Here is a 13,073-nt window from a genome sequence, read left to right as displayed (position 1 = left end):
TGTGATAGAGTACTGCAGGGGTGTTCTGAGTAAGGTAGCATTTTAGCATGCATAAAGGCCATCCAACGGCCCTTCAAGCAATGCTGTTAAACTCTCACCGCCCCTTGCATTCAAAAGTAAATTACATTTGACTGATCGGGTTCTTCAATATTCTGTGCATGTTTCACTGACCTTGCACTGCACACTTTGATCAAGTCTTGTTTAATACCATAGCTGTAACATCTTGCCTGGACATGGAAGCGGGTGTGTCACACAGCAAAGGCCTCCAACTAGATTATAAATACTATCTAGGAGAACTTCTCGTTTTTGTGTTGGGCTCAGGATCCCCTTATTCCAGATCCATTTAAAACGGAAATCAAGAATGAATCTCCACCACTATAAAGAATCTTAACCTGAGAAATAAAGAGAAAATAGTATCTGCCTCCCAGCAGGTAACCTAAGTAGTTTTAGATTCAAATGACTGTCAGCTGTCTTGCACAAATGTTATTTTTAACAGAGTTGGTCTTTCCTTTATGTAGTCTATTACCTGAAAATGCTTTAACCAGAATCCTTGACAGTAGAGAGCGGCAGAAAGAAACTCTGACTTGGAGGGTGCGATTAGAGAGAGGCAGCATCTTCCTCTCTCTAATCAAAAGTCTTCCTAGCACCCAGGTAGTCCAACCCTCTCCCTATCCACTTCAAGCAAGGCCTGGAACGACTCTCAAGATGTCTCTCGCAGCACACTGCTCCACTCGTACATGTGCTGTCATGTACTTAGCTCCCAGAGTGTCTTGGTGTGCATGCACTTTACTGCTACTGCTCTCAAAAGGTGTACAGAAACGATGGCTGTTGGAACTGAACATCTCCCTTTCTGTTGAGCCCTGAAAACGTGGTTCTTCCAACAAAATTGACTCCAATGGCATTTTGGATAATGCTCTCTTATTGAGCATATTCACTATCCTTTAATAAATCTGTGTACTGTCTCCTACTGAGCTTGTGTTCTTTTCCTTATTTATGTGATAGCCTTTCCAGAACCTGTGCACTGTACTCTGCAGACTGCGGTAGAAGTGTACCAAAATAAGTAGTGAAACTGTGACACCGGTGGAAGATAATATGGGAGTAACATGAAATACATTTCTGAAGGGGTTTCAGCCATGCCGATTGACAGCCAAATGAGTTGAACGGGCTAAGGGACGGGTTCCCTCAATTCTTCTTTTGTTCTTTCAGTCTGTTAGTCAGTTGTAATATTTATATATTGCCTTTTGTAAAAATTAATTGCCTCTATTCACTGATCCTATCTCTGCTAGAACCCAAACGTAGCACATGAAAAGATGCTCCTTCAACAGGGCCTGACACAAAAATAAACTTCAGTAAGAGAATGTGGTAATTTATTCTTTTCTCTCCTTTTGTAGAGTCCTAGAGATTAATGGTCTGTTTCCCCCCATTGGCCAAGGATCCATCTAGGGATATACCATGTGGTAGGGTGCAGAAGGAGGAGACTGGCACACAGGTGGCATGATTGTTGGCATAAACATTTATTAAACTAGAAATAAAGAGAAAACCTACCTCTCACTAACTCTAAGAGGGGTTTCCCTACCTCAACTAAAATACTAAGGATTCGGTCAGGATGTTCATGTAAATCAAGAGTCCACTGTCCTGTGTCAAAAACATACTTCTGTCTCTTACACTTATAACTAAACTAAAGAGGTAGTGAATGTTCCTGGTCCAGAAGAATGGCTTCCTTCTTCTGGACAACAGATCACAGTTCCAATTGTTAGGTGGGATATTTACCTGAGGGAATGACTCCCTTCCCCAGGTCTCAATCCCTTTTCAATGCATCAAACAAAGTTCCAGGTTGTATAGCAGTAACGTTCTCAGTTCAGACTCAAAAGGAAAAGTTCCAGTGTCAAACATCAACATTCCTTAGTGCCCATAGTTGTTTCTTCACTATTGGGATCCTGGAAAATACCTCCCTTCTCTGGGTATCTTGCTCTCAGTGTTTTCACAATGCCAGGGGAATGACTCCCTACCCCTGACCTTTCTTGGCTTTGTTCTCACACTCTCTTCGCTTTTACTTTCACGGTTCACAACACCAGGGAGAATGTCTCCCTTCCTCAGGCCTTTTCTCAGGCTTACTTCACAGTTCATAACACCAGGGGAATGTTTTCCTTCCCCTGGGCTCTTTCTATGAATTGTACACTTCTCCCCAATGTAGACTTGGCTTCCAGTCTTGTGGGTGTGGGCCCCAGACCTGTAGTATTCTCTGCTGATAGTTTGGCAGACCCAGTTCACTAACCTGCCAGGTACTGCGATTATGAAGGTGACCGATGACCTTTCCTTCTTGTGGGTTTGGGTTCCAAACCCAGGCTTTGTTCCTTTCATCCCTTTTTATAGCCCCACCAAGCGTCCCCCCAACCCTGGTACCTTTCTGGGGCTTGGCGATGCTCTCCGGTTGGTCTTTGGCTGGTTTGTTTTCCTTTATGGGTTACCGTTTCTCGCTGCTTTTCTCACCTTTTCAGATGCTTCGGCGGCTCTTCATATGCGTCTTCACCTACCCACGTGGTTCCCTGGTTTCTCCCATCTGCACCTTTACTGTTCTGCTTGGTCAGATGGTCCTTCCATGCTGGACCATTCGAAGAAACCTTCCCCTGGCCTCTTTCTATGATTTGTATACTTCTCCCCAACGTAGACTTGGCTTCCAGTCTTGTGGGTGTGGTTCCCAGATCTGTAAGATTCTCTGCTGATAGTTTGGCAGATCTCGCCCACTAATCTGCCAGGTACTGCGACTATGAAAGTGACTGATGAACTTTCCTTCTTGTGGGTATCGGTTCCAAACCCAACCTTTGTTGCTTTCACCCTTTTTTATTGCCCCACCAAGCATCCGGCCAGCCCTGGTACCTGACTAGGGCTTGCCAATGTTCTCCGGTGGGTATCGGTTCCAAACCCAACCTTTGTTGCTTTCACCCTTTTTTATTGCCCCACCAAGCATCCCGCCAGCCCTGGTACCTGACTAGGGCTTGCCAATGTTCTCCGGTGGGTCTTGGGCTGGTTTGCCTACCTTTTCAGGCTTCTCGCAGGTTGCCTTGCCTTTTCAGATGCTTTCGCGTCTCTACATATGAGTCTTCACCTACCTGCGCGGTTCCTGGGTTTCTCCCATCTGGACCTCTGCTGTTCTGCTTGGTCGGATGGTCCTTCCACGCTGGACCATTCAAGGAAACCTGTGCCCGCTCCATAAACTTGTCTGCAAGTCGTTCGGTTTGGCAGTGGCTCAAGTGTTTCCCACACTTGCGGTTCCTCTCAGGAGAGCTGCTCTCTCTCTCACCTGTTTTTCCTCTTCTATTTTAAATGTGATTTGGCCAATAGGAATTCAGGAACCACGAGAATGTACACTAGTGGTTCCAGGAATGCTCTTCATGCTTCTGCATTGCCTCGTCGTCTCGGTACCTCTCATATATTCCTTCCTTGGGTAGACTAGACTCTTCCTTGTCTAAGTATTTGCGTCTCCCTTTGGTCGACTAGATTCTTCCTCGTCCCAGTAATAATGATTTTGGTTACATGACACTTGTACTTGGGATTACAAGGCAAGGGTGGGGTACGTGAGGGGGATTGGAGTGGTATATACCGCATTTTCCTGGGATAGTCGTCCCTGCTCCCACAGGGGGGTCCCTCCCCATGAGATCCTCCCACTGAGTACCACCCCAGGGGGACTATCGGGTAGCGGCCTCACCTCCCTGGCCTCATGGGAAGGGGCTTTGCCTTAGGGAGAAGTGACAGCATTCAAGGATTCATGGATGAATTTGAACATAAACAGAATGTTGAGCAGAATTCACTAGTCTGCTGGAAGCCACATCAGGTTCCTGTGAACTGCTTGGACGTGATCATCTTTCAAACATCCTAAAACAAATCAGTTTTGAGCCACCTGGAGTCAGCTAATACTGTCTTTGAAGTAACACCAGGAGTGCATTACAATAGCCCAAGCAAATAGTCACTATGGCTCGAACTACAGCCACACACTTAAACTTGTCCAGAGACATGAGGGACAAATACCACCTGATATTAAAATAGTAACCCTTGTTAATAGCCTGTATCATAATGAACAGTACTGTCTACGCTTTTAAGTTGAAATAACAATTTTACATGTTTTACAAAAATCACAGGCAGATCAGGACCTCCTCCATCATTCCCTGGCTAAAATGAAGCCAGCTACAGTCAATCCAGGCGGAGATGTCCTTCATGCTTGTATTTGAATGTACAGTAAAACAGATTTCAGTTTAGGTGCAATTGCTGTTGGGTGGTAAAATGGAGAGGTGTTCTTTAACTTAAAAAAGAACAGTTCCAGAATGGTTTAAAAGAGTAGTGTAACTGTTAACAGTAAAAAAATAAAAGTAGTGGAACTCAGCTCTTAACCGTTCCTGCTCACTTCGACCTCTGTCTGCAGAGCCCGAATCCTTCCCCCAATCAGCCTGTGTGGTGTCACCTACTGAACCTGTGTACTGTTCTCTATTGAGCCTGAGCGATGTACTGTACTGTGCCTATATGCTGCTGCCTACTGAGCAAATTTGCTGCCCTTACTGAGCCTGTGAACTTTCACCTACCACTTCATTGTCCTCTTGCTTGCTGAGCCTGTGTTCTGTATCCTACTGAGCCTGTGCCCTGCCATTTGCTGATCACGTAAGATGTCCTCTGTCTGTGGGATGTTCCTTACTGTGCTTATGTAGCGTTCCCAACTGATGTAGTGCACTGTCCCTTCGTGAGATTGTGTGCTGCCACCCAGCAGGGCTTGCAGGCAGTCACTACTAGAGACAGTGCAATGTTTCTGGCAAAGGATACAAGTGATCTCTAGTAGTATGTGAGCTACTCCACAATCCTTCCCCAACCATTTCTAGCTTACCCTAAATGCAGAGTGTGCTTGCAAGTTCAGTCCCTACATGGCCATCTGTATCCAAACGTGTTTACCTCTAACAGTCACACCCCAGTATTGATGACTACCCCTTAATCATACCATTCCCAATCCATTTCTTGTCAAATTAACTACATCCAAAGAAGGGTTGCCATTCCTACTTTTGTTTGTTTCAATTTACACACCGCTCTTTCACCATTTCATTTAATGTATTTCCTTTTGGCCATCACTACAAATGTCCTTTCCTGTTCCTCAAATAGAGAGGCTTCCACAAGCAATAAGGATACTCACTCACACCCAGTGCTCCAGAAATGATTTTGAATTGGGGGTGTTTTACTCCCTATTTTTTACAGTTGGGAGTAAAATTATTTTTAGGGAGTAAATAGTAAGTCCCACTCCTAATGGGAGTATTTTATATGTGAGTAAAATATGTTTGAACTATAATGCAGAAATGCCTTTGCAATAAATATTTGTTTGCACCTAGTTATTCATGCACATTAACATATATTAATGGCTGATCCTCAGATCTGGCAGTAATAATTGTATTCGCTTCCTGTGGCACAAAGTGCCGGGGGGGAGGGGAAAGCACTTACAGTGTCTGTTACCTATTTTTTGTTGGGAGTATTTTTACTCTCTATTGTTATTTTTGGAGAGTATTTATTTTTGGGGAACACAACTGGCTTATACACCCCTTATCTGTAGGGCTGCTCACACCCATTCATTATTCTACACTTGCTTCGTATGAACCCCCAAGCTACACTGCCTGAAACCCAACGTGCTGCCTTCAAGCACATTGGGTAATGCACAGTCCTCCCCAGATACACCTCACCTTGTTCTTCTCCCAGGGTCCTGACCACTGCCACACATCCTAACATGAACCTCCCCTTCTTTATTCTTCAGTCTCTTCCATTTAACCCACCAGCCATATACCCCTAACATAAGAGTCCCTCAGTGTTGTTAATACTTTTTAGGTGTCTACTAAGCATTGTAGCCTTAAATTAATTTCTGGACTACGACTCTCCAAAAGGTCATGGTCAGAAATCTGAAGTGCTGACTTCCGCAACTAGAGTTCATCCCCCCGAGCAACCCCTTTTCTGTCCCCAGAGTCGTAACCACTACTGCAGCCCTTTACCTGAACATTCCCTTCACTATCCCATATCTCTTCTTGAAAACCCACATGTCAGACTCCCTTACCAAAAAATAGCCAATCAGTCTCATACAATTCTTTGGTGATGCACTTTCATTTGTGTGTATTCTAAGTGTTATAGCCTGTAAGTAAATGTCTGGTTTGTGACTCCCAGAATGCCCACAGTCATGAATCCAAAGTGCTGCCTTCCTGCCCAGCTACCCCTCAGATTGTAGCTCTCATCATTAGCAAGGCTTCTGGGTAACAGTATCATGCATTGTAACCCTGCCATCTGGGTTTTGAGCTAGAGACCAGCAAAGCCATCTCATGTGTTAAGGTGTGAGGACTACTCTCCCCTTGGGCGTCCAAGCCGCTCTATCTACACAGCTCTGCTGCTTCAAAAATGAGAGGCCCACACAGAATATGCCTCCGGTCTTAAACTCCCCTTTATTATTCTGCCCCTGTACTTCCCCTAACCCCGCATCACTTCCCTTCCCTTGGACCCCGCTCCTGCCCTAACCCAACTTCCACTTAACAACGTGGATGAACTCTAGCGTCCAACATGATAACCTTCCCCCTTTTTAAACATAGAGTCAGGTGCTATCCCATCTCCTCAATGAGTCTCATGGGTTTAGTCTTTGCACGGACAGGGCGGCTGGCCCTTGACAGTTCTGGGCTGAAAAGGGGAGGGGTCTGTATGTGACACAATCACCATCATCATCTGTGACCTCTTACCCAGACACCTCCTCATCTCCCCAGTATGGGTCTTCAGGATCTGTCCACGTCCCTTGGTCGTCACAGCCATCCTATTCCTCCTCAGAGTCTTCCCATGTTGACACGCGCCCCGGCATTCCTTACAGTGTGACACATTCCTTGTGATTGTCTGTCCTTCTGCGTCCACAGCCGTGACCATGATGCCCTTTACTTTGGTGACTGTGAGTGGGCTGGGCGCAAAGCAAGTCTTCCTTCCTCTTTGGGCCTGGCCTACCAGCAATCTGTCACCATCCTTGAAGCTGTGTTCCCTGGCTCCTCTCTTCTCATCGGCCGCAATCTTCGTTTTCCGCTTTTCCTTAACATCTCTGGCCCTCAATTCGTCATCCTACGGTGTGGTGTTGCCTTCCAGTGGACTCTGTGGCAATCGTGTATGAAGTCTGCAACCAAACAGGAGGTCGGCCGGACATTTGCCCCAGGTGCTGTGAGGGGTGTGGCGGTAATCACGGAGGTACAATATTTGCTCGAAAGGTCTGTGGGACAGGTGCGCCACCTGTAGCACTCTCTTGAGATTACCCATGAAGCATTTCACCATACCATTGACTTGGGGCCATAGAGGGGTCATTTTCCGATGTTTGAACCCCATGTACTGGGTGAAATTTGCAAAGTCCAGGCTGGTGAACGGTGGGCCATTGTCCGATTTTATTATTTGAGGGATGCCATATGCTGTGAGGATGCGGTCCAGAGCTGGGATGACTGCTGTAGCTGTCATGGATGGTACTATCTGCACTTCTGGGTATCTCGAGTATTCATCAACCACCACTAAGGCATGTGTGCCGTCTCGTAGGGGTCCAAAGAAGTCGACAGCCTGCTCCTCCCATACACCCCCAGGGAGTGGTGACATCTGTAGGGGATTTGGGTGTCGTGCTGGTGCAATGACGCTGCAGATTGTGCAGTTCTTTAGAGTATCTTCCACTTGTTTGGCTATCCCTGGGAACCAGATTTTCTGTCTCAGATGTTTTTTTGTTGAGACTACCCCTCTGTGTCCCTTGTGGGCCATGTCGATCACTTGTTGGCGCAATTACTTGGGCAAGACGATTGGACAGACCTTCATGATTATTTGGTCCTCTATAGTGGTGAGCTCCTCATGGACCAGTAGCATTGCCTTTATGTCTCCTCTAGGTGTTTTGTTTGTTCCCTTGCATGCTTCAATTTGCCTTGGCTGATGCACTGGGCGAGGATGGCCAGTACGGGGTCATTTGCAGATTCTTGGTGTATCGTCTTCCACGCTATTGGGAAAGGTTGTAGTTGGTGTATGATGTATGGTGTATGATGAGAGAGGTAGGTGGCCGGGTTTTTGTCCTTGCCTGTCCTATGGTGGATGGAGAACTTGTAGTCCTGGAGGCGGAGTCCCCACCTCTCTCTCCATGGGGGCATCCAAACCTGGGGGTTGCCGAAAATGGTGAGGAGGGATTGGTGATCGGTGACCACTGTGAATGCCTTTCTGAATAAAACAGATAGAAGTGCTCACAGGCCCAGACGACTGCCAGGCTTTCCTTCTCTGCTTGGGTGTATTTTTGTTCTGTTGTGTTCTGTTGTGAAGAGGCTGAGGCTGGTGTATGATACCACTTTCTTGATGTGGGGAGTTCGGGGGTCATACTGTGCCATCACACGGGGCTGGCATCCACTGTCACCTCTGTGTCCTTGGTTGAGCTGACGTAGGCCATGTCTAAGGCCGAGGCAATGCAGGCGCAAATGCAATGCAGGCGCAAATGCCTGTGAAGGCAGCCTCACATTCAGTAGTCCAAATTAATTCCTGGCCGTTCTTGGTCAGCTCTCTCAGTGGGGCACTCACTGTCACAAATTTCTCTAAGTAGCGTGAACATTAGCTGGTTAGCCCTAGGAATGATCTAAGGTCCAGTACGTCCATTGGCCACGAGGTGTCTTGTAGTGCCTTGACCTTCTCCGGGTCCAGCCTCATGCCCTGGTCAGAGAATATATGGCCAAATAACTTGAGTGTCCGCTTTCCAAACTCACAATTGTCCTTAATGAGCATGACATTGGCAGCTTTTAGGGCCCTGCAGAATTTTTATAAGTTGTCCTTGTGCTCTTGGATCAATTTCCTGAATACCAGGATGCCATTGCTGGAGTTTAGACACCCTGGCACATGTTTGATCACCTGATGGATCTCCTCCTGGAAGATTTCCGCCACCAACAATATGGCAAAGTTCAGGCATTGGTAGCAGAAGAGCCCCATGTGGGTGAGTAGTAAGTAGTGATATAACGGTACTCCTGAGTTAGTTCCAGCTGATGGTAACCATTGTTGTGGTTGAGCTTCATTGAGGAGGTGGATCATGTCCGTTATTCCTCGGTGCCTGGTGTCACTCTCGCTGTATTACCATGTTAGGGCGGTGCATTTCTACGCACAAACGAATGTAGCCCTCAGCCGATTTCTTGGGTACTGGTACAATCGTGGAGACCCATGGGGTGGGCCCCACCACCGGCTAGAAGATGTGGAGGTGTAGTAGGCATCTCAGTTTTTCTTATACCTGCCTTTGGATGTTTAGCAGGATGCACCTGTAATGCTGGGAGACTGGCTTGACCTCTGGATCAATGTGTAGTCTTACTTTGCAAGATCTTTCAAGAGGTTTGGATATGTTTTCGTGACATCTCCTTCAGGGGCCAAATATTTGTGGGCCATCATATTTTATGGGATGTGGACCCATGTCAGTGGCTGTCCTGAAGCTCAAAATGCAGCCACTGTTGGCTTCCGTGGAAAGAACATGTTGTTGTATCTGGGCCGTGTGTGACTTGTGCGTGCAGACCATGGTAAAGAGGGAAGGAAAGATGTTGAGTTGTGAGAGCCGCAATTTTGGTGGGTGAGGCAGGCCATTGTAGGCCTCCTCACTCATGACATTGACGGTCACACCTGTGTCAATGAGGAATTCTGTCGGCGTGTTTCATACTTGGAGTGTTAGAATGGGACTAAGTTATTTTGCAGTCTTGTTTCCTATCGCCAATAAGTATCCATTTCCTCCTTTGACTGTCGTGTGATCGTATGTCTACAGAGCGGACGCTCCTTCGGGGTCTGTGAGAGGTTCTCCTGTCAGGGGACCGGAACGATCTTCTAGGTTTTAAGCAGGTGTTCTCAGCCTCTGCGGGGGGATACCTTCTGCAGTCGCGGCTCACTCTCCTGTCTTCTGGTCGGTGTGTGGGATGGCATCTGTTTCTCCTCAGGGAGGTCGTCAGGATAGGTAATGTTGGGGCATTCCTGCAGACTGCTCTAAAATGGCCATCACCCCCACATGCTGCGCACTACTGTCCAATGGCTGGGCACGTGCCTTCATGGGGGATCTCGTAGCGACTCCAGTAGCATGATTTTGTTGAGTGCGTAGGTCTCTTATGCTGATCTGGTGTCAATTTCCTAACAGTCTCCTGATCTTTGGTGTCCGATGATATATTCACCCGTCCTAGGCCAACCACCTGTTGAGTGACTGCCGAATCGGTGCGAGCCATTACTAGTGGAATGGAATATATCAGCGGACACTTTGGTGTCCGATGATATATTCACCCGTCCTAGGCCGACCACCTGTTGAGTGACTGCCGAACCGGTGCGAGCCATTACTAGTATCTCGTCGAGGGTTCTCTGTTTCTGGAGTAATTTCCATTTGAAATCAGCGGATTTGCACCCCACGACGACCTGGCAGCGGAAGGCCTTGTCATTCAAGTATCGGTGAAAAACATAGTGCTTCATGCGGATGTGCAGCCTCATAACATAGTTGTCCATGGTTTCTCCTTTTTCTTGCATAGTTGTGTGAAAGATGTGTCTCTCGTAGTCTACGTTGGTGTGTGGGGCGAAACAGGTGTCCAGCGCCTCTCGAATTTCCTGTTTGCAGCCTGAAGAAAATCACTGCTGCGGCCCAGGAGGGGTTCTGCTGTGAGGACCGCCAACCTTCGCAGCCTCACCATGTGTATGTAACACTGCTGCAGTGCCTGGGTCAGTGGGGGCAGTGGAGGCGGGTCACGCCTCCCACTGTCATGCCACGCAAAGGAGGAATGATGAGGAGGGACTGTGCCGGGTCCGCCGTCCTCTTTGCCAGTGTTAGGGTGTGAGGATCACTCTCACCTTGGGGTGGCCGAGCTGCTCTATCTACACAGCTCTACTGCTTCAATAATGGGAGGCCCACACGGAATATGCGTCCGGTCTCAAACTCCACTTTATTATTCTGCCCCTGTACTTCTCCTAACCTGGTGTCACTTCCCTTCCCTTGGATCCCGCCCCCACCCTAACCCAACTTCCACATAACAATGTGGATGAATTATAGCGTCTGCACAAAAATTTGAGAGACTAGAGGATTTTGACTATTATTTTTGTCTTGGACCTTTATGCAACAACCCTCTTCGAAAGACTGTCCACAATTTAGTATTAGATGTGCATCAGGTCCCTTGCTTTTCACTAATCATCCAGTTACTGACACTAGATGTATGTCATTACCCAATTATATTTAGACATACCACAGAGAACCTTATATCAACAAAATATAACAAATTTATTTTCATATACAAAAATATACAATTTCCTCATTTCCTTTATACAAGCACCATATTTCATTATCTGTAAAAACAATCAGTTTTTTCTTTTTTTTCAATTTCTTTTTGTAAAAATAATTACATATACCAACATTTTAGCCTCCCATACTGACAGACATATTCTTACAATGTATATCCCAAAAGTCCTTTTAGATCTAGTGTGTTCTAGCTTTTCAATAACACCAGGAGATACTTAATTACAGCTATAATTATTATAAGATCCCGTCTTTTAGTATATCCATTATTTTGTACAGATGGCTCCACATTCGTCCATTCTTTCATTCCTCAACACAAACATACCCCACATGTTTCATTCCTCATTACCAACTTTCACAATAATTTATAGGAAATTGTCAGGGGAAGAAATAAACACTAAATACATTAAAAAACAATCATTGCTTTCAAAATTGTTCCTTATTTGTGGTTTACGCCAGCCTTCTAGGTCTCCTTTCTCATCCCTTATTGGTTGGAGCTAAAGGTCAGTTTCTGGATGATCTTCTGCGGAAAAATACAAGGAATACAGAGGGATCTAATTATTCACCACTCTTTAAACGTAGTGTAATTCATACATTTTAAAAGGTTTAAATCACTATAGTGTCCAACATGACATCAGGGGTGTTGTGCTCGTATTATTTATACATGTATTTTGGTATTTTGTATAGCACTACGCAATGCCCTTGGTCAACTTCAAAGTGCTTGACCACCTTATGGACGGTGTCTTGTTGGAAGTTTGACCTAATGTTGATTGGTCTATTTGATTTTCTGATTGGCTAATGGGTTATTGCATCTGCAGTCTCAAGGAGAGTAACCATCGGGCATTTGGCAACGGGAAGGGCGCAGTCCCTCGCCCAAGGTGTGGTGTTCTGAGTTCAGCCGCCTATGAGGTTTACAGCTGCTACCATTTAATATCACTACAACAGTGCCTGGCAAATGCCTTTCCGATGCCTACACAAACGTCAAAACTGTTGCCATTTCCAATGCTTTCCTGCCCAAAATTTCACCTGGACTGCGTGACTTTGGCTATCACTAGATGAGTTGTGGAAAGCTCACAGGAAACCATTTTCCCAGGATTATAAATTGCTCTAGTGCACTGAACACAGGGCTAAAGAAATAATTCTAACAGTTAGCACATCACAAGACACTTGCAGCAAACTTGTTGTTAGCAAGCACACATGCACACAATGACCATGACATCCTGTAAAGAAAGCGTGTGCATGTCTGTGTCTCTGCTCATGTGCTACGGTAATTAGTGTGCGAAATAAAATGCACACTGAATAATATCACGCACACACAGTGACAGGCTAATTAGCTCTTTATTGACACGTGGTCAGGATTGCACAGGATTGCGGCTTGCACCATGCAATGTGTCGCCCAGAAACCTTTGCTGAAGACCATAATGTTTAAGCCTTAACTGCAAGGCTATAATGCATTCCTATGCAAAAAGGCCAAGCATACCCGCCCTTAGCACTTATGGGCAGAATGTGTGCTTCTCTGATCATTCAAGGTTTTCACGCACTTAGAAACATATATCTGCTTCCTTCTGAGAATCGGGGATAAAGTAACTGAGATAGTGGTATTGGTGCACCAAAAGTAAAACAGAAATGATGAGAAAGTTACATTAAAAGGAAAATACTAGTGCTGCTGCATTAAATCACAAGCAGGAATGTCTGTGGTACAATACCGCTAAAGTACAGTATCCCTGCCGAGAAGCACTGGTACAAACCCATCAACACTGAAGGAAAGAGCCTTTCTGAGGAATGCTGGTAT

Source organism: Ambystoma mexicanum, chromosome 12, assembly GCF_040938575.1.
Source record: "Ambystoma mexicanum isolate Mex_15411 chromosome 12, UKY_AmexF1_1, whole genome shotgun sequence".
In the NCBI taxonomy this organism is placed as follows: Eukaryota; Metazoa; Chordata; class Amphibia; order Caudata; family Ambystomatidae; genus Ambystoma; species Ambystoma mexicanum.
This window is presented reverse-complemented; position numbering follows the sequence as displayed.